General features: G+C 31.6%; 1 long non-coding RNA gene across 1 annotated transcript; it reads right to left on the reverse strand.

The window, feature by feature from the left end:
- Positions 1-5,780: 5,780 nt before the first annotated feature.
- On the reverse strand, positions 5,781-6,232 carry LOC149538558 (uncharacterized). The gene is made up of 2 exons (XR_016355907.1): positions 6,056-6,232; positions 5,781-5,972 (listed from the first exon to the last, which is right to left on the reverse strand). It is a non-coding gene; the product is annotated as an uncharacterized LOC149538558 (long non-coding RNA).
- Between the last annotated feature and the right edge of the window lie 17,073 nt (positions 6,233-23,305).

The following is a 23,305-nucleotide window of genomic DNA, read 5'->3' on the forward strand; positions in this document are numbered from 1 at the left end:
AATCTACAACGCAATACACTATATACCTTCATCGCATTGGTACCAAATGTAGAATCCATGGCCAATATATTGTTATGGCCATATTGAAGCATCCAATCAAGTTGCTCTGGCAATTGAATCCCTAGCACAAATGGGACCTCTCCATCTCCATCAATAGTGGCACTATACTCTTGATATGCAAACCATTTGTCAGGGTTTGCCAAAACCCATTGTTGCACTGAAAGAGCATCACTTCTATCATACATGTATTTTAATGACTTAATTTTGCAATCAATATTTGCAATACCATCCATCATAAGAAAATCATCCCTAGAAGATTGACCCTCAAATATTGTCATCTTTTCATGCACCATTTGCTTATGTTTTTATGCACTGCATTTGTAGGCATGCCAAGTAATAGCAATGATTCAACCCATTGATGTAATTTCTTACTAATAAATGGTGCAAAGAAGGACCTTGATCCAAAAAATGCATTGTTCATTTGACCATGACAAGGTATGCCACTCTTGTTCACATGTTGAACTTGATGGTACCATATCAATACATGGTTTGCCCTATGAACCATGATTCAGGTGCTAAAATGACAGGTACAACCACATTGTGTATGTTTGCGACCAGGTCTACTACCTTTCCCTGATTTGGGAATAGAGGAAGGATCAAATGGTGTTGCATCTTTTTCTTTATAGTCCTTTGGTCCAAATGTACACCAATACCTATGGAAATCATGAAGAATCTTCATATTAATAATATGCATAATTAACAAATGATTATAGACACTCTTTACTTTACAATTGAAAGTATAAATAATCTTAGCTAGAATATTACTCTTACATGTTGTATTCCAGATAACTATTAATCCTATCTTTTGTATCGAAACTTTGAGAGGGCTTCCTTGAATGACTTTTGTAAAAGCATGTTGGATATGAGTCCCTTGAACATTCTCCCTCGATAAAATCTTTCAATCGATCAGCTTCAATCCAAGCTGAAAATAGTTCTGAATCTTTAAGTACATATTTTTTCCATGAAAGATCCACATAAAAATATTTTTCGCTACATGGGCATTGAACTGCTTCGTCCATGATGTGAGACCAATCAACATCCATCTAATATAGAACAAAAAAATATTAGAATCCAATAACTCATGGTATGTATGTCGGTTTGTCTTTTGTACCTCCTCTACAAATTTAAACTATCACAACTCTCATGGCAGCTGATTGAGTTTCATGTTTGCCTTAACAATGGTGGGTGGCTTTTACTTTGTGTGATATGCATTCATGGCGGAATACTGATTTTGAATGTTGATGATAAGAATTTGATCATAGTTCATATGGGTAATCAAATTTGGGTTATATTTGAATTGGGTACTTGCAGGTTAGAAGGATGCTGAGTTTGGAAGAGAATGAAATTGGGCCTCCTTGGTTGAAGCCATTGTTGCAGAAAAGTTTCTTCATTCCTTGTAGAATTCATGGAGATTCCAACCATAGCAAGGGCAACATGTATTGCCTTGATTGTATGTCTGGTGGATTATGCACCTATTGCCTTGAACATCACAGTGATCATCACATTGTTCAGGTATAGCAGTCCCTACATTGAAAAGCATTAAAGTTTGAGCTTACATGATCTAATTGTTGCTACAGGAACTTATCAACATTGTATGATTATCTTCTTGAGAGTTGAAGCAATATCTATCATGGATTATGTTTGACATGGTCTCGGCTCTTTTCCAATTATAGCCTATCAATTTCAGTGATTAAGCCAATCTTCAAGGATTCATAGTGCTCCCTAATACCTCTTTTGAGAAACTGATTAATAATAAAAAACCCATCAAGCCTAGTGCATAAAGCAATTTTCAAGCATTCATAGAGCACCGCCTATGTCTATTTTGAGAAAATAGTTAAGATTGAAAAACCCTTCAAGCTCAGAGTTTAAGCCAATCTTTAGCTGCAAATACTCTCTTCTCACCTTTAAAAGTCACTTGAACTAGAGGCTTGTCATTCTTCCCCGGAACAATGGTGAATGACCACAATTGTTTGTCAGACCGCACAGAGGGATCATTGTATCTTCTTCCAATGAGTCTCTTGACATCAAACACGATGTTGGTAGGATTAGTTGAAATCTGAAATTTGGCAGCATTCCCAACAAGCCTTTCATTGGGGGTGGCAGCATGACAGAATTGAAATCTGAAATTATTCTGTAGCATTCAGTCTGAGTCCTCTTTGCTAGCAGCAGTAGAAGATCCAGTTTCAGGCATTGATGGTTGTCTGGTAGCTATTTAATAGTTGTTTCCCTTGATTTAGAAATGGTGGAACAATTTTATTGAGTTTAAAGAGCAGATTAAAGGACATCAAAGAGAAAAATAAAAGCAAATGGAAATAGACACAACGCAGTGAATTACGTGGCTCACCACATCATTTGTGCCATAGGTGGCTAAACGTTCAATATAGAATGCAAACTATCAATTACGGCATCGAGAAATGTTCCAGTTTTTAATAGAAAACACAGAAATGAGACTGCAATTCATTTGCAATACAAGAATTTTAAATGGAAAATAGGATTTAAAATTACTTACCTTGAATTGGCTGGAAAAAACTTGAACAGTGCCCTTGTGAAACGAATTGAAATCATGGTAAAAGAAATAAAAAACCCAGACATGGAGTGGAGCGCGCGGGACGGAGAAGCGATTAAATGGTTTAATGACAGTGGGTGGAAGTAGGTGGTTTAAAAACGAAACAGTCACGGCAGGAGTATGTTGGATTTTACGGTTTACTTTCACCGTTATGGAGTAACAACGTTATAGAGGAACTTGGAAAATTACGGAGGAGATGGGGGACGGAGCTGGGGAGTGGACCCCACAGTACCACACTAAGCGGTCAACGCTTAGTGTACGATGTTTAAGCCGCGCGGGTGACCGGAGATCCTGTTACTGCCAAACTCAACCTGCTGGAGATTGATCAAGTTAAAGAAAGAAGACGGCAGGGGGCCGGTCAGTAGGTTTTCCTGGAGGCGGAGGTATATGAGCGAAGATAGGCCGCCGATTGTCGTCGGTACGCTGCCGGTGTGGCGGTTGGCGTTGAGATCGAGGATTGACAGCTTGGAGAGCTTTTCGATGGAATGTGGAATGGAGCCCGTGAGAAGATTGCTCCCCAGGAAGAGCTCCTCTAATTGGTTGAGGTTCCCGATGGCCGGAGGAATGGAACCGGTGAGAGAGTTTTGGTCAAGGAAGAGGTATCGGAGATTTGTGAGGCCGGTGATGAAGTCGGGAATGGGACCGCTTAATTTGTTGTGTTGCAGCTGAAGCTCTCGAAGATCACGGAGGTTCTCAATGGAGCTCAGAATGGGACCGGAGAGGTCCTTTATGTCGCTGAGGTCTAATGCTTGGAGGTGTTTCAAATGGCATTGGCTACGCAGGGACGAAAATGCACCCGGCCGTTTGGTTGCCGTCAGTGCATTTCCGTCAGCCTCGTCAATCATCACGAAAAGAAATTGCAAATTTCAAAGCAGTTGAACAAATCACCGTCACATTGCAGTCAATTGCTCTTTGTATTTAATGTGTGATGTGACTAAGAGCCGGCCATTCTTGAATCTTCTCCCATGTTGCCCATTGGTTAGAGAACTAGTTTCTCTACCAAAGATATCCACAATTTTTAAGTCAATTAGAGTGTTTTCGATTCGATTCAATAATGGAATTTCTTTTAAATGTGACCAATTTAATGATAATAGTTGAACATATACATTTTTTTTATTTTCTTTAAATGAATATTGACTTTGTAAGTCGTTTGAGTTGTTTATTTGTAGGATTCATTAATGTAAATTTTTCTTTAACATATAGAGATTTGAGCGGACATTTTATTACTATTATTATAATGTGATGTATAATGTCTTATAAATATTTATCCATTAATTATTATTATATGTACAAAATTTTATATGTATGCTTTTATTTTTTTAGTTTTATGCATTATATCAATTGTTATCTCTTTGCCATTTACCAATGAACACGATTCTATAGATGTATTTTGGTTTCAAGTCTTGATAGTCTTGTCTTAGGTTATTATCAGGACATATAAAAAATAATTATAAATGATGTAAATCTAACTCAAAATTGTGTCAATTCTCACCATTTCCTAAGGGTGTAGTATTTTGATTAGATCTTTGGATGGAGATGTGTAGTGATTCTTGTAATTGGATTGATATCCACGCATTCCAGTGTCAGTGCTCTAGTAATTTTCAAAGTAGTTGCAACTTAGTTGGGGACTCCCAACCTTTTATTCCAAATTTTGTTTTTCATACTACATTTGCGGGTACATATATACCTTCAAAGATTCTTATTAATCTCCTTGATCTTGTTCATATTTGTTGTCCTCCTTACTATGGCCACTTGTTCTACATCTAGGGTTGATCATTATGTATATCTTCGTCTCCTCCTTTTCTAGGATCAACGAGGTTTTATTCAAGTAGAACTTTGTGCATTGGTGTGATTTTGACATAGTGGTGCCCATTCAATTTTAATACAATGGTGCTTATTTGGTGCATATTCATTTTTAGGATGGCAAGCTTATTTGGTATTACATGTGATTTCTAATAAGAGTATATTGATAAAAGTGTCACCAACTCTTCAAGTTAGATGACGAAGAAGTATGGTAGGTCATTTCCTATGTAGTGCAATATTTAGTGTTGGTGATTCTCATACTCATGATGGGTTAATTTATGAGCTTTTAATTAAACAGAAATAAAATAATCTTATTTAATATTCATAAATTTAATTTCATATATAACATCATTTTAGTCTTATAAGAAATAATAATTGATTTCATTAGTTTTAGTTTAAAAAATAAGATTATTAAATATTATAAATAGGAAAAAAAATTATTATTCTTAAATAAATAAGATAAAAAATATTTTGACAAATTTATAAAAATTTTAAATTATTTAGATAAAAATATTAATTAATATATTTATCAAAAATTTAAATTATATATAATATTACTTTAATATAAAAGGAATAATAATTAATTTTATTAGTTTTAATTTTAAAAATATAATTGTAAAGTAATATGATTTAATATAATTGTAAAGTATTTATTAAACTTATTTAATGACAACAAACTAAGCAAGTATCAATTTCTGATATTCCTCTCAAGATTTAAGTGTGTGATTTTGAGTCAAACTCATTGACCCATGTTTCATGAGTAGTGATTCAACATGAATCCATCTCTCATGAGTATAAATGTAACACTTAGCACTCATTGGATCTAGGTGATGCTCATAGGGGTGAAGCACCAAGACTTTCTGAGAGATCACCCATCCTAGTACTACTCCAGCTTGAGTGCGCTTAATTACAAAGTTTCCTCGATCGAAATGATCTCCTACTTATCAAGTATCAATTTTTTGTACAAAATAATTCATAAGACAACCATGTTGAATATAATTTCTTCGACAGTTAACCTACTTAATCATTTCATTTTATATATTCTATATCTTGTCATCTTATTTTCTTCTAAGTAAGAATGAGAAAAATTATGTGATTCTTAACCATATAAAATGTTACAAAAAAATTGCTTAATTTGACCATGTTATTCATAACCATACACATATATGTTATTTCAACATTTGTGTTATTGCAATACTAAAGTTGGATCAAACATTACATGCTAACTTTATTCAAATAACACATGCAAAGTTCAAGACAACATAAATATATGAAGATGATGAACAACTATTTTACCAAAATATAACTCAAAGCATCATAATGCTTTCACTACAAGACAAAATCAAATCCCTTGTAAAAGCACAAAATCAAGGATGTAATATTTGGATGATAAAATAATACAATATGTTTTGAAAATCCTTCATAATGAAGCTCTTAGTCTTGACTTATATTGACCTCTCTTCTAATTAGAACCAATTTTATCACTTTGATAAATTTACAAAAAAGTGTTGATCACCATCCTCCATATAAACATCATCAACACCTGCAAATATATTGTGTTAATAATAAAATTCATTTTCAAACTAAAGATAGAATTGATTGAAGTTCATTTCTTATTTTCCTTACCATCTCTACTTTGCATTGTGTTCGTTCTTGCTATTGTTTGATTAAGATCAATAAAGTATGGTTGCATGCTTTTTTGAATTTTTTGTTGATCATCTAATTCAAAAAAAGCATTAACATTTAATATATATCATCAACAAATTTAAAATATAGTTGTCAATTTAATACTCATAATTATGTTTATTTCATAACTTCATTACCATATCTTGCTTCTGTTGCATCATTTTTGTTGATGCCTGATTAGATTCAATGGAATCTAGTTGCATGTATTCTTGATTTTTTTGTTCATCATCTAATCCTGCAATAATATGAACATTTCGTATGTAAACTTTGGCAAAATAAATTTACAAACTAAAGACTCATAATTCATTGATTTATATAATGTCATTACCTTGTCTAGTATTTATCACATCCATTGTTGTTAATGTTTGGTTAAGATCAATAGAGAAGGGCAACGTAAGTTGTTGAGCATCTTGTTGATCGTCCAAATCTACATAAAAAACTTATATTTAACATTTTAACTTATATAAAATGTTCAAGTATAAAATTAATTTATGTAAATAATCTAAACAATATTAAAATTACTATCTACCTACAATAACTTGTTCAAAGGTATGGATAGGGATAGTATTGGTCATTGACGGTTGATCTCTAATAATTGTATCTTGTACATAAAGAAGTGGTTAGAACTACGAACCAAGTATTTTATTATAAAAGTAACAAAGACACTTAATAGCTAAAAGCTTACCATTTGGAAACTTCACTTCACCAATTGTTGTATGGTTTAGATCAATGGAGAAAGGTAATTGACGTCGTGGAATACTTTCTCGATCACCCAAACCTACAATGATATATGATTAATACATGAAATGAAAATAAGAATTATTGCTATGTAATTACAAAAATACTTTTTCTTAAAAATACACTCACCTTGTTGCCTAATAATATCTCTTTCTTCTTGAATAGCTATATTTGAGCGATTTGTGACCTTTTTCTTTTTCTTTTTCTTTTTGCATCCTATAGAGGGGAACTGGAAATTTTCATTCTCCTCAACTCTACTATTTAAGTTTCTAGAGAGGGATTTACGCTTTTTGTGAATGGAACGACTTTTTTTCATTTTACTTGGACTAAACCATGGTCTTATTCATCTCATAGATATGTTATTTGAGCCAGGGATTGGTTTAAATTTGGAAGATGAAGCAAGAGATGAATGAATTTCTCTAAATTTGTCAACAGATTGACTAAAGATGTCTTTGTCATAATCACTAGTTGGTAAATTTTTCAGCAATGAATTTAAATAATCAACAGATTTTTGAAACTTATCATTGATAGTAGTAGATAAATTCCAACTATCTGCAATACAAATGTAATGACAAAGTCAAAATTACTGATAAATATTGAAATTTCATTAAAAATGATAGTTTTGAAATTTACCAGTTTTGTCACCTTCACCAACGTTAACCTCAAGCACATCTTGATTTCCAGAAAGTATACAACCATCTACAATTGAAATATTACGTAATTAATGTTGAGAATCATAAAATCATTTAATATTTAACTATAGAGATCATATTGATCATTACCAATGACATTAATGTCATGACTCGATCTTCCTATGACTTCCTCATCATCAACGACCAATGGAGTAGAAGCTTCTTTAATTTTAAATGAGACTAATATAGTTAACATAGATTTTTTTTAATAAAATGTAAATAAATTAATGCTAGATTTTAAATGATACTTACCAACAACTTTATCGTGTGTGTTTCTCTTTAGAATATATAAGATCTTCAACACATGCTTGCATGTGTTTCCTCTTTTTGCCCATTCACAATCACATACATGCAAATTTTGTCCAAAATTCCTTACGAAATACCATTTTGCTGGAATAGTTTGACTTCTAACTTTATATGTGTTTGGTAGCTGGTCATCTTGATAGCAATCAACATCTGGTATTAATTTTGATCTTTCTAATGCAGTTATGTAATATCTTTCCTTTTTGAAGTTGGTTAAAAATCCAGATTGTTGCAAATATCTTTTATTTTTATAGAATGGCTCTACCCTATGAACAAGTGTATAGATGAGCCAATCCATTCTTCTTGTGCCTTTCCTAGAATGATCACTTAGATGTTGACTCTTGATGTGGGAGTGATATGACTCTATCGAAGCATTAGTTTCTTGATTTGCATGAGGGAAGCTTCAAAAGTTTTTTGCCCACATCGCTAGAAAAACAAACATGACATCTTAGCATATAGAATAATTAATTTAAATTATATAAATTCATAATAAAATATAAAAGATAATCTTGATGGTCGTACCAACGCGACTCTCATCATGGCACCAATAATTCTGAAAGTAATTAATGAATTCCTTCTCTTCTTTGAATTCCTCTATGAACTTCATTGTCAAATCAGTAATGGCATCTTCATTTTCATGCATTGCATACATTATCTCACCCAGTCTACCAAATATTCTTGTTCCAACATCTTGATTTTTAACAAATCTGGATTATATACAACGATATAGAGTTATGATGTTATGTATGTGATTTTTCATATATTTTAATAAAATATGTACTTACTTGTACACATTCTTCAGCCACGCCCTACGCACATGCCAAATGCATAACAAGATTCGACACTTAAAGGATAATCTACAAGATAATTTATTATCAAAGTTCATAAGTAGTATTCTAAAAAAAATTCTTAAATTGAAACTTGTTTATGCTAAAAATTGGAAAACATATATCTGTATAAACTAAACATTAAAAATTTGCATTCTTCTAACTATAAACTAAGGTTGGAGAAAACCTTATTGCTTCAATCTCGGCGCTAGCATCATCTGTCATGAATGTGTTGACATGCCAATCTTCTCTATATTGTTTCCCTCTTTTATAAATCTCTATTAGCTATTCATTTATATCCTCAACTTTATTTCTTGAGGATATGGCCCATGCAACCGGTACACTGGCTTCTTGTTCATCAAATACAAGCAAAGTATAAAGTTGATACTACGCATGAAAAAAACAACGATATATTAATTTTTTAGACAAATAAAACTAATGGCTAAATTAAAATCCATAAATAAAATTAAAATCGTTCTACTCACACAGTATTTGTTTGTTGAGAATGTGGAGTCCATCGCAATAATTGAATCATGTGAATGTTTCACCATCATCTCTTGCATCTATGGTGTTTGGATGCCTGTGATAAATGGAATATTTTCTTTATTTTTTGGTGTTTTATAAAAAAAGAAGTTCTCTTTCTCCTCTATATGCCGCAAACATACACTTTTTGCATCATCCTCATTTTTTTGTGAATGTAGGGAACTTACTCTTTTCCATGCATTTAACACATCCTTTCTTAGCAAACAAGTATCCCTCTTATTCATCAACTTTGTCAAACCAGAATCTAAGTAATGTCGTTCACATATTGTGTCAATCCCCATGCCCATCAATAGTAAGGATTCAATATATGATTTACATTCAGTTGATAACCTTGGTGCAAAACTACTCCTTGGATCACTAGAAGGGTCATTTTTTCCATGACAAAATTCACCATTGGCATCTTGATGACTAAATTCATTATATATAATTATTGCAACATCTGGTCTACCATACATAACCTTAACAATAAAATGAGTTTGACAACCCCTTTTTTGAGTAAAATTGTGACTTCTTTCCTTGCTTTTTGGTGCATTTCTTTTATCTTCTGGCCCAAAAGCACAATGATAACTATTTAAACATGTGAAAAAATATAAGTTAATGGATATAAAAAAAAGTGACATGCTTAATCAATTTATAAAGCTAGACAAACCTTGAATACATCTTTGTGGCTTGATTAGTAGGTTCTATCAAATTATTCTCCAAAATCCTTTTACGCATAAATGTTGTTTCAGTACTATCCAATAAACCTTCCCCTTTGACAAAGTGAGGGAGCCTCTCAAGAGGGATAGCAGCACACCGATCATCTCCAATAAGTTTCCATTCAAGTTCACAACTTGAGAAATGACTTCCTTCATTTGGGATGTCTTGCACATCTAACTTGATAAGTGATTCCCACTTATTCTTTCTACAAATCCTAATTTTTTTTAATATTGTTAGTGACAACCTATCAACAAAAAAATAGAATGACATATCCCATGATTGAAATGTTTTTTTATTGTTATTGCAAGAGATATATGAAGATGTTATGATGGCATAAGTGATTCCCTAATGTATGACATAAATATTTTTGTAGATGCCATATGAGTATGGATACTATATGTGATGGTGCCCAAGAGATATAAATGTTCATAAAAGCATGTTAATATAGATCGTAGACAAAAGAATATTTTTCTTAGTATAAGTGTGGACTAAAAAGAGAGATGACATTGGCCCCACTAGGCAAAGCTAATACCTTTTTCAAGTATAAGTTAAAATAAATAACTAGTTATTGTATTTTTCACAAAATTTTGAACTTTTTAAAATTAATATATGACTTTTTTGAAGTACGCAAAAGTAAATGCAATTTGAAGATTTAAAAAAAATACCAAGATGATTCTAAATAAAACAAAAACTTTATGAAAACATAGGTATTCAATTCCATTTCTTACTTCAAGGAAGTACAAATTTATGAAAGTAGAATGGATGTAAAATTTATATATATCTTAAGTATCTTAGTAATTCTACATGGATGTAAATATACCAACATGTGTCAAAATGAAATAGTTAAAAAGCTTTTGGAATAAACTTTGTATATATTTTCATTTGTCATGTTTTATTATGCTCTAATTATTTTCATTTGGCAACCCCTTTTTTGTATAAACTTTTGTATCATTTTCACCTTTTTAATGTCTTGAAGTTTTTTTCTATTATCCTTGGGCCCAAAAGCACAATGATATCTATTTAAGGACATGTAGAAAACAATATATTAATCAACATGATAAATTGTGTGTGTGTGTGTGTGTGTGTGTGTGTGTGTGTGACATGCTTAATTATATGGAAAATGTTAAGCATACTTTGAAATCATTATGGTACTATGGTCAGTAGGGTTTTCAAATTTGGGCTCTCTATGAGCTTTACGTAGAAATGTTGTCTCTATGCCATCCTGCAATATACCTTCTCCTTTGATAAAGTGAGCAAGTCTCCCAAGAGGTATAGCAGCACATAAGTCAAGCTCCTGGATATTTTCATTTCCGATAGGTGTCCATTCAAGATCATTCATTGAAAAAAGATTTCATTTTTTTGGAATGTCTTGGACATCTAATCAAATGAGTGATTCCCATTTCAATCCCCTACTCATTCTGTACAATATTTGGCTAATTAGTTCAAAGATTTCAAGTATTTCTGTAACTAGAAATGTCCCTAATATAACTCATCAACAGTATGCAGATGATACCATCCTACCAGGTAAAAGTTCAATCTAAGAGGCTGTGGGATATAAAAATATCTTGCAAACCTATATGGATGCATCTGGACAAAAAGTGAACAAAGAAAAATCAGAGATTTTCTTTTTGAATACCAGTACAGAAATGGAAAATTCGATACGTAGGATCATGGGTTTTAAAAAGGGCCTGTTTCCTTGCAAATATCTAGGAATCTCTTTAGAGAAAGGCACAAAACACTGCAAAATTTGGAAGGACATAATTGAAAAAATAGATAAACGGATTGGGAATTGGAAAAATAAATGGCTATCGAAGGCAGGTAAAATCACTAAGATAAGATCAGTTCTCTCAGCCATTCCAATATTTCCTATGGCCTGTTTGCCCCTTTCTAATTGGATGTCTTCGTCATTTGAATCCAAATTGAGGAACTTCTTATGGAAAGATAAAGAAGAAGATAAGAAGCTAGCACTTATAAAATGGGATAACATATGTAAATCCAAAGAATATGGGGGCTTAGGTATTAAAAAACCTCAATGGAAAAATGACGCCTCGGGGGCAAAATTAATTCAGAGATTATACAAAGAATCTGATAAAAAATGGGCTAAAATCTTATTTAACAAATATCTCAACCCTTCAGACCCGGAATCCCTGTTCAGAATGGATACTCTCCCTAAAGGATCGGAATGTTGGAACTTTATGACTAAATGTCGGAGTCTTATCAGCAAATTATGAGGAAAAGGTGTAGATACGTGTTCTAGCATCATATGGTGGTTAGTTGTTGGATAGTTTCTGTGGTAGGGATATTGTGTTGTAGGTTGCAGGTTACTGATCATTCTGAAGACAAAAGCATTGATATGGAACTAGAAGTAAAGAGGTGGACCTCTTTCATAAAATAACTATTTCCTGTAAAATGGTTGGTATAAATTGTAAAGAGTTCTACTTGTATTGATATTAATGATATTAAATAGCTAGTATGTAGGTCACTGGGGTATGCCTCTTTTATAAGATGTAATAATATAGGACTTTTGTCCCGGGCAAGAGTGGAGGTTTTCTTCTCCGTTCTTTCCTACCAGTGCCCGTTTGAATGGAGAAAGCTGTATTTACTTATGTTATTAATAAAAATATCATGGCCTTGGTCGTTTATCGATAAAAAAAAAAACTAAGATCAATTTCAGATTTATAAATAATAATCAGGCACATAAAACAACAATCAGGGATTTCAAGCAAACGTCTACAAGCAATGGGCAAGGGACAAAGCAACCTTGCACATGAACAAAAATAGTGTCGTAGTATGAATCTAATCCCTAGAACCACTACTATGTATGTTCTCAAAATATTTTTCAATCATGCACATAGTCTTAAAAAGGAAAATTTGGCAGCACTAAGGTTCTTAGTAATGGTCAACTCTGCAGCTTTTGCAATCTAGAGTGGGCGAAATCCAATCCTGGTGTACCAGGGTTTTGACATATTCTGAGAATTTAATCAATCAGAGATATTGAGGAGATCCGACAACCCAACAAAAGACTACACTCGTGAGGATTTCCCCCACAAGGACATTTATATAGCGGTTGCTACTACCACATCAAAAATGGCTATTACCGCTTGAGGTACCATCCACGTGGTTGACCCAATAAAGGGAATGTCCACTACGGTTTAACCCTCTCTAATCAAGAAATACTCACAAAATATTACCACATGGGGACTTGGTTTGGATTCAAGGGTTCCAAGTTTCTGATGTGCCCAAAAGGGAACAGAGCATACTCCTCTAGCCTCTTCACCTTACCCAAACATAGCAAACACAATTTTTTGACACGCTAATTTGAAATCACCCCACTAACTTTTTGAAAAATCCAACAACAAACACCACTAGTCTCAAAAGAGAAAGTACTAATGGATGTTGATGAAAAACCCAAGCAGAATAGTGAGACAATGAAAAATATCCTTCCCTACCTACAAGGGGATCCGTCATCAAGAGGAGCTTCGCATGTAAAGCAAGCAAATGAAGCTCAATCTCTCAAGATCTCCCAAATAGTGTTCATAGGGCCTAATTACTATGTGAAACATATATGCGTGAAAGAAAATCTAGATCCAATTTTAAAGCACCAAATGAAGTGTGAATCTATGAAAGCATGTAAAAACACTCAAGCCAAACACATGAGATATTCATTTTAGTTCCAAATCCAAATGTTATAGAGATCCAGCAAAATACCTAGTAATCCTTGCAACGCATTTTTCTCTGTTGTACCTTTCATTTATGCTTGAACGCTCGCTCGCAATGAACAAAGCAACAAGAAAAACAAACAAACGCAAGATATGTAATACATATACCAAAGCCAAGAGGCATTTCCAAATTAGAGAAAATTTAAACCTTATTATAGCACTAAAATTTAAACTTTATATGCAAGCCACTTCCCGACTCTACACATAGATAACCTACCCTAGGCTCATGAAAATACAAATCAAGAATCATAATAAAACCACCTCAGTCCTATATGAGCAACTGAAAAGACATCATAAAAGATAAGCCACAAAACTACATCAGTTCTTCATGAGCAATAGATAAGCACCAAATAATAATCATATGACCACGACAGTTCTCTATCAGCAACTGAAGGCATCAATGATAAGACACAAAATCTAATGGTTCTCCAATGAGCAACCAGAAAGTATCCCAATAGTAAATTACAATACTGATCGAAGACTCCAAAATGGTCAAGTCAAAACATGACATCATCAAGAACATAACAAACACTTTAGTCCTCTCAAGCGACCGAAAAGCAATTCAAGTATAACTGATCGAGACTCAAAAATGGTTATCAAATATAACTGATCGATGACTCAAAAATGGTTATAAAAAATAACTGATCGATGACTCAAAAATGGTTATAAAAAATAACTGATCGAGACTCGAAAATGGTTAAGTCAAGTATCTCAAATACGTACATCTCAGCTTCACACAAGGAAATTGGAAAGCAATAACAAACAGTAAATACAATCATATCATAGAGCACTTCATCACATTACCATGGTCAGGTTAAGAAAGATCGAGACCAAATCATCATGACATCACATTCACAACCCCGAGCCTCTGGTAACAACCTAAACTGGTCAATGCTCTAGAACCACCAAAAACTCCCAAAGTATAAATAGTACAAACTAAATAGTACAGTTCAAAGTCTAAGTTTGATATGAAAGCATACAGTTGAATTAAAGGTAAGGTTCCAGCTTCTAGTTAAATGTATATTACAGTAAATGAGTCTCGTAATTCACCCTTTCAATTAACCCATTCTTCTTTTTAAATAACATATAAATTTACCCCATTTATATTTAAAGTCAACTAAATCTAATTTAGTAAGGCTAATGATTAGTTATTTATAAAATAACTAGATGATTAACATTTAATTAATCATTATAATTTAAATCTTTTAATAAATTTAATCATAACCTACAACCATATTAATATTTTATGAATTATTAATTACTTAATAATTAACTTATTATTTAATAAGAATTATTAATAACTAAATTAAAATAAACTATATTAAAATTTGTTAACATTAATTAATTTAACACTTATTTAAATAAGTATTATTAAAAACAATATTAATAAATTTATTTTAATATAACATAATGTAATTTTTTATTAAATGTAATAATAAAATTTAAAAAAAAAAAAAACAAATACCCACCATACGTTTAGGGCCCGCCGGCCAAAGCCTTGCGGCCCCTTTAAAACAAAGGATGCCGCAGGCTTACAAGCCGTGCGGCCCTGCTTTTAAAAGCAGGTACACTGCGTAATTGCAGTACAGACTGACGGCGACCCCAAAAAAGGTATGTGGGGATGGGGTCAACCCCCTCCCCACCATATATTTTATTATATAAATTTTATTTTTTTAATTTTATTTGTTTAATAAGATTAAATTTAGTTTCAAAATTTTATTAATTAATGTTAGGAGTTTTTAAAACAATCCTCTCAAATAAAAATATATAATTTAAAAATTTATTTTTAATAAAATTTTAACCAAAAACAATCCCTCATTCATATACTTTATTATATTTTAAATTAAATTCAAACAACCTCTCTTGTAAAAAGTGTTATTATTATTACTTATAATATCATTTACAAATATAGTCTAATAGGAGAACTTCTATCAACGATTCAAATTTTCCTATCTTAGCATTTTCTTTCTTTCAAACCCCACCTAGATTTAATTACAATTCTAATTCGACTGAGGGAGAATTGCAACGATATATATATAATCTCGTAACTAGATGAAAACAACATACATGCCCGGATTCAAGTTTACAAGATTGAAAGATTCGTTGTAATGAAGTACAAACAATCAGATGCACAGTCACGAAGAAGACAAGAATATCAAATTGCATAATTCAATCAGTGATCACAACACAAGATCCTACCTCAATCTGATGCTAACACGTAACCAATCGAGAATTGTGAGAAGATTCGCTTCCACAAATTTGCATCCAGATTCGTCCCTAAAATTTCTCTCCCCAAAATTCGCGTCCAATCTTCATGTCCCCAGAAATGAACCTTCAATGTTGTGATAAGCAAATTTTCTCCTCAAATCGGAGCACTAATTGTGCGTTCACTCGAGAAGACTCTTTGCACAACTGAGTTAACTCCAAATTAACTTTTCTTATCTTTTCTTTTAATTTGCATTCATCTTTTATGCACATTAAGTTGAATTATTAAATAACTTTATTTAATATTCCACTTGACTTCTATTTTTAATCTTTATTACTTTTAATCTCATGCGCACTTTATGAAATTAAAGTAACATTATTATTTTCACTTATTTTTTTATCTTTTAATAAATTTCTTTTATTTAATCTTATGCATAAGTCATGCGAACTAGAATCTTTTATTAAATAATTATATTTTCACTTTTTAAATTATTTTAGAAACTAAATTGATAAAAATATTTATTAACTCAAATAATAATAATATTTAGCATTTATTTAAAAATGAACTCTAAATATATTATTATTAAATTAACTAAATATTATCACGTTCTAAATTTAGACTTAAAGCTTTTATCTCAAAATTTAATTCCTTTCATTTAATTAATTTCTCAATTTAAATAAAAATAATAATTAAATATTAAAATGTCATAATAATCTTCTATTAAATTAAATCATTAATTAATCGTTTTAATTAATTTCTTTTATATTTAAACTCATGCGATCTAGAAACCTTTAATAATTTAATATCTTTTCCACTTTTAATTTATTTAAGAAATTTTAATTGATAAAATATTTATTAATTCAATTAATAATAATATTTAGCATTTATTTAAAAATGAACTCGAAATATATATTATTATTAAATTAAATTAATATTATCACATTCTAAAATTATACTTAAAACTTTTATTTCCAAATTTAATACTTTTTATTCAATTAATTTCTCAATTAATTAAATATAATTAAATATTAAAATATCATAATAAATTTCTATTAAATTAAATCATTAATTAATCCTTTTAATTAAACTTAATTAATAGAAAATACATCAAGGACTCATAAAGCAACCTATGAAAACCCATCATAGAAGAATACATACTAAATCAAACAAAAAGGGTTATAATCACGAAATAACATCATTTGATGCATTCGGAGGGTACTTAACTCAGATACTTGTCCTAATTATCAATTAGGACAATTGGCTAAAGGGTTTAGGATTTGGACTTAAGAGTTTATCTCCCCTCTCTTACCATTGAGATAATGCGATAGGGTACGCTCATCCTGGCAATTCAAGGAAGTCGATACCCGGTACCTGCAACCTGCATAAAATTCACGCATGTACAGACACAATATTCTAAGCTAAACAGACAATGGCAGGAAGTGGTGCATCGTGTAGATCCCGACTAGCAGGTGACTACGACTCCTTTCCTTAACCACATCAGAAACACCATACATAAAGAAAACAAACACGCACACCATACACATGCAGTATGGGGTAAGTATCCATAAGAAAGCACGTGTGATAATAAACCATCTAACTAATCATCATCGATAACTGAAAATATTGAATAATCATCATACATGCATGAAATATAGAGTACCAAGTAATCTCATCATATAATAAACTGAGTGTACAACAACATCTGATAATCTCTAAAATAATAATACTAATCATCAAACATAAATTGGCCTAAAAGAGTTTGGCAAGGATGACAGAAACGCGACTTAGGGGCAGGCACTACAGATATGTGGATAACATGACACAATTTAATTAGGTATTTTTCAAAATTTAGTCAACTCAAGATTAGTGATCCTATAAATTTTAGAATATATTTTTTATTTGCCAATTCATATCATACTCTAATTACCCTAAAAATTAATTTAGTTAAGTTATATACAAAAAATAAGACTTTCATAATAAGAAAAATTAAAGATTAAAACAAATAAAGGTATTTGATAGTTTTTGTTTATAATTTAGAATAGTTTGCTTTTAGATGTATGTTAGTGACATAATGACATATTTTACATTTTGTTGTTCTAAAATTTTGTTAACTCAAACTTAAGAAAAATGGTGGGATAGTTATACTTGAAATTACAAGTTAGGTATTATTTAAATTCAAATTGATTGTGACATAACCATAATAATAGAAGAATATAAATTAAAATGATCAATTTATTATTATTATTTAGAATGATTTGGTTTTAGATATTATGGGTAACATAATAACACAATTTAGATTTAGTCATATGTGGGTAGCATAATGGACGAAATTTTAATTTGTTTCAAAAGGTTATTTGTAAGATTGTATATTTTTACATTGATGTAGAAATTGATTTCTAAATGATAATTTTAGAAAGATAGTAAAGTGTATGTGATATTAATATTTTTATCAACATAATATAAATAGAATTATATCCTCAATACAATAGAAATAGAATTACAAGTAGATCTAATAAGTTTTGTTCTATTTTTCTGATCTTGTGATCTAATAATGAGTGACATGTAATGTAAGCCTAGGACACATGATGTATATGGTAAGATTGCAAGTTATGGTATATCATTAAGCTTCAAAATTTATTGTGTCTTTAGATCTAATTTTTTTAAAATTAAATTTAATATAAAGGTAATTAAGAAATATTGTAATATATGCTTACATTAAATTGAAATAATAAATATTCATTAAATTATTTATTTCAAATTATTTTAAATACAATATTGAAATTTATATTAATACATTAATTTATAAGCAATTATAAATTTGATATATAGTATAATATAAATAAAAATATTTAAATAAAAGTTGTAATTCAAAAATAATATTAATATATGTATACATTTAATTTAAATTATATGTCAAGAATTTTATAGAGGATAATCTTAAAATTAAATTAGTTGGTAATCAATTTATTTAATTTATAAAAAAATAGAATAAATAGGTTATCAATTTTTATGTTGATATTCTTTATTTAAATATATATATATAATGGGTTTCTTTATGCACGGGTTCGAATCTCTGCATTAGGATTTTTAATTACAGTCTCCACAAATTTTCTATGGCTAAATATTGTTTCTGCAGTATAAATATTGTTTCTATGGCTAAAAAATTTGGAGGTTATTGAGAGGCATTATTTATATTGCAGAAACAATATTTAGCCGTAGAAAATTTGTGGATTTTTTAATCTGCATTAGTCTATGGTTTATCTGCATTAGGTTGCTAAAAAAAATTTGGTTTACAATGATAGATAACCAAGATTGTGTGGTTTTCCATAAAACAATATGCATTTTATATTTGTAAAACCTACAATTATTTTATGTAACAATTCCATAATTTAAATGCACTAGCAAACAACTAGATGTGCATATGTGCAATCCTATTAATCCTCTGAAGAAAATATTTTGTACTAACCTGTGTGTGTGCTACTGAAATTTTGCTCACAAAAAATTGATAGTTTCTCTCTGACGAAGCTTGAAGATTGCAGTTGCAGATGTGCTTTTTCACACTCCAGATTGCCACCAAATTCATTACAGACAGCAACATCAGTTTCACCTGCCAAGAATAAATAGATTGTTTCTCCCGCCATAAAAAAAGATTGTTTCTCCCGCTGTAAATAAAGATAGGTGAAGTGTTTAATGGAACATTAATTTGGAGAGCACATAAGGCAGGCACGGCAAATTTGATAGCTCTGTCCAAAGATTTGACTTTCGCAGCACATAACGCACGGCAAATAAACTTCGGCGCTGACGTTGCAGTGATTTGACGTTGATTGACTGCCATTGCCATGATTGACAAGGCTGACGGAAATGCACTGACGGCAACCAAACGGCCGGGTGCATTTTCGTCCCTGCGCAGCCAGTGCCGTTTCGGATTGCCCACAGACTCCGACATGGTGCCCGTCATCTGCGTGTCCCACAAGACTTGGATGGTGGAGATCAATCCCGGCAGACGGAGCTCCACGACATGGCCGCCCTGGTCGCTGCATGTGACACCCTCCCAAACGCAGCAATTAGAAGTGTTCCAGGAAAGCAGGCGGCGGGAGGTGTCGTTGGTGATGTGGGACTTGAAGGAGAGCAGCGCCTGCCGCTCTTCATCCGGGCACTGCGAGGACCTGCCCTTCACAGCGATCAATGAGATGACCAGAAATACAATAAGCAACTTCATCTTCTTTGTGTTTCGCAGTGCGCACCAACCAGAATGTAAAATCTCGCATAATAATTTGCTATCATCAGGTCGAATTTATACGCTGCGTTTCAGGCCGACTGGTAGCGAAATAAAGTCTGTGCCCAAAATAGGTCGCCGGGACCAAGACATCAAGTTTTCAACGGTCAATAAATTTTATTTATTTTTAATCGATCCTTTTGTTGTTATTGGCTTTTCCTTTTTGGTTATTTTCCTAAACATAATTTGAGTTCCGATATTTACCGGAACTAGGTGTATAACAGTTTGAATTTGTAATTTTTGTTTTTCACTTGAATTAATCAATAAACTCTTCTTATTTTTACATCGAAGGCCTAGGAAAACAACTAGGCATTGTTGATCAATAGTTCAAAGTCTACTAAATGCCTTGCAAGATGATTGAAATGATTTTATACATTGATTAGATCTCTATCGTTTTAGTCACACAATATATTACGGTGGGGTCATTCCAAATCAATTCACTGACCACGTTCTTTAGCCTCTCTTTTTTAGGGACCAGTTCCTTTTATGCATTCAATGACAATTTTTATTACTCTTTATCTTTACCTGTCATTGCATATGGCATGATGTTTTATGAACTACTCTACATTTTTGTCACAAATTTTTAGTGCAAGCAATAATTTGCCTACAACATGCCTCTTTATGGGGACATTTGAAATCTGAAAGCCCCATATTCCACAATTTATTATGGGTAGATCTATTCCTTCTTTTCCATTGCTCATCATGCCATTATCATGAGTTATATCCATCCTGCTTTTCTCACCATATGGGACATGTTTGATAAGTTCTTTGTTTTTCTTGCATCTTGGAATGCTCTCTTAAATTCCCCAAATTTTATGCTGTAGTCTTCCTTGCATCTTCAGAAGTTTCATTCCTTCAATATGACATTTGCAAGTGCAACATTTATATTTGGTAATGTACTAGATGAATGTTGACTTTTTTTTTTGGTCCCTTCATCGCTTTTTCTTTTGAGATGTTCATGAGGGTTTCTATTTCAATGTCTCTCTAAAATTAATTATCTATATAATTGTTTTATGAAGTTATGAGATTTTTGAATTTTTTTAGTTTAGTCATTTTACCACAGTCATGTTTTTAGTGTATAGTGGAAAATAGAAAGGCTTTCCACTAGAACACTTTGATTGTGGAATAGAAAGTGAAACCATAATGTTGTCTCCTATTTGATTCACCTAACTTTTCCTTACATTTTTATAACATTTGAGGGATAGAATTATGATATTTGCATGCCTTTGTAGAATCTTACCCATTTACAACAACCTTTGTTGAATCTCTCAGCAGAGGAGTTTGTGTTTCATTTTCTATAGACCTCTATCCCTATTCTTTTTATAATCACAACCCATAGAAGTCTCTAATTTTCAACAGACGCGGGTAATTCTCTTATTGTTGTACACTTGAAATCGAGAACACACAATTCTCTCAAGGTGGTAAATAAAATTATCTGGAATGCTTTAAATATCCTTCTTCTTTGATAGTGGGAGTGTACGGAGATAAGAAATGATGCCTCTATAAAAGGGGGCAGATATGTTTTACGTATTTGGGTTCTATAATTGGGAGAGCATGTTCAACCAATCCAATTAATGAACTAATTATGAGTAAAATAAAATAAAAATATTTTTCTCTTTACTCAGATGCATTACATTTAATATTTTTTCTTTCTTTTATACTTCTATATTTCTATCATCGTTTAGTCCCATCATCTTGTTTTTCATCATGTCAAAATGGGAGTTGTGTATACTTACATGACATAGCTATCAATGTTGAAAATTTGCAGGTAAGATCCCAAAATTTTATCCTTTCAAATGGATTGTTGATGAGAACCTTTTGGGTGATTTGACTATAGAACCTCCTAGAAACTTGGAGTAGCCCTCAAAGGAGGTATTGGGGAGAAAAAGGTGCTTTTATGTGCATTTCAGATTTACCAAATGTGAGTATATTTTGGATCTGGATTGAATAGAAAATTAAGCTACTACCTCCAAGGAAAATCATCAGATCTTGTGTGTTTTATATTTTCCTCATCTATTGTTCACAAGTTTAGTGTTTTTTGGGTTCAAGGTATGTGGGACAACATGCTACAACAGTAGTTTTAATTATAAAATGAAGGAAACAAACTACTGTGACCACTTACAAGTAATTAAGATTTAGTTTTTGCATGGCCTAATTGATGCATTTTATCAAGTAAAAAATATGTTTGGTTTGTATCAGTTTATTAAATTCCTTAATGATTGTGTCTTTCATAGGTGTCAAAAAGAAAGACTAGTGCGGATGCAAAGCTTTTCATTGTTCAAAGATACATTTTATTTTTTAACTTTTAAAGAAGGCAGTTAGATATATTATGGATGTGTTGTATCTTTGGTTGTGTTGTTCTTGTATGGTTTGTTATTTTAATTTTGGGGATTAGAAGAGCTTAGCTATGCAAGAATGTGCAAGTTATCACATGGAAGGTGTCTTGTCAAGGATTTTCACATGAGAGCATTGATGATGATTGTCAAGCAACAGTTTGGTGGAAGGGGGCTTACTAAGGTTTCTCTGTGGGAACTGAATAATTTTATAGAGTTATCATTAAAATAGTGTCATGCCAAAAATAATTTATCATTGCTCTCTCAAGTTTAGATTGGATTGTTGCTTCATAGCTTTCTTAGATATAATAAAATATTTATTGAAAGGAAATCCACTTTGGGAAAATAGATTGAAAAAATTAGTGGGTGAATGACTAACCTCTATGTATATGTCTACAACACTTCCACAAACTTTGCTCTTAAAAAATGGATGCCTCTATTTTTTGGAGTCAACATTAGATATGGAGAGTTTTCTTGGAGATATGATGGCCTATTATGCAAAGTACCATGCATGATATGTCCTAGAGATATGATGGTCTATTGATGCAATTGATCTTCAACAGAAAGTTGAATATGATTTGCAGTATGCATTTTATCATTGTTGTGAATGGTTTATGGTACCATCTCTTTTGCAATTTTTTCATGTAAAATCAGAATTATTTATTCTTCTTATGGTTTTATCATTATGCACATAAAAAACTACAACACTTTCATATTTTTATTTTTCAAATTAATTATAGCCGCAAAGCAATTCTAGCAAGTTAAATTTACCTATTTAACAATGATTATCAAATTAGTATTGCCACAACTTCCTTTTACATCATCAAAGATGCACATTTATAAATCTCTACTAT

The sequence above is a fragment of the Cupressus sempervirens genome, chromosome 9 (genome assembly GCF_028749045.1).
Source record: "Cupressus sempervirens isolate cs-2001-9-10 chromosome 9, ASM2874904v1, whole genome shotgun sequence".
Lineage (NCBI taxonomy): Eukaryota > Viridiplantae > Streptophyta > Pinopsida > Cupressales > Cupressaceae > Cupressus > Cupressus sempervirens.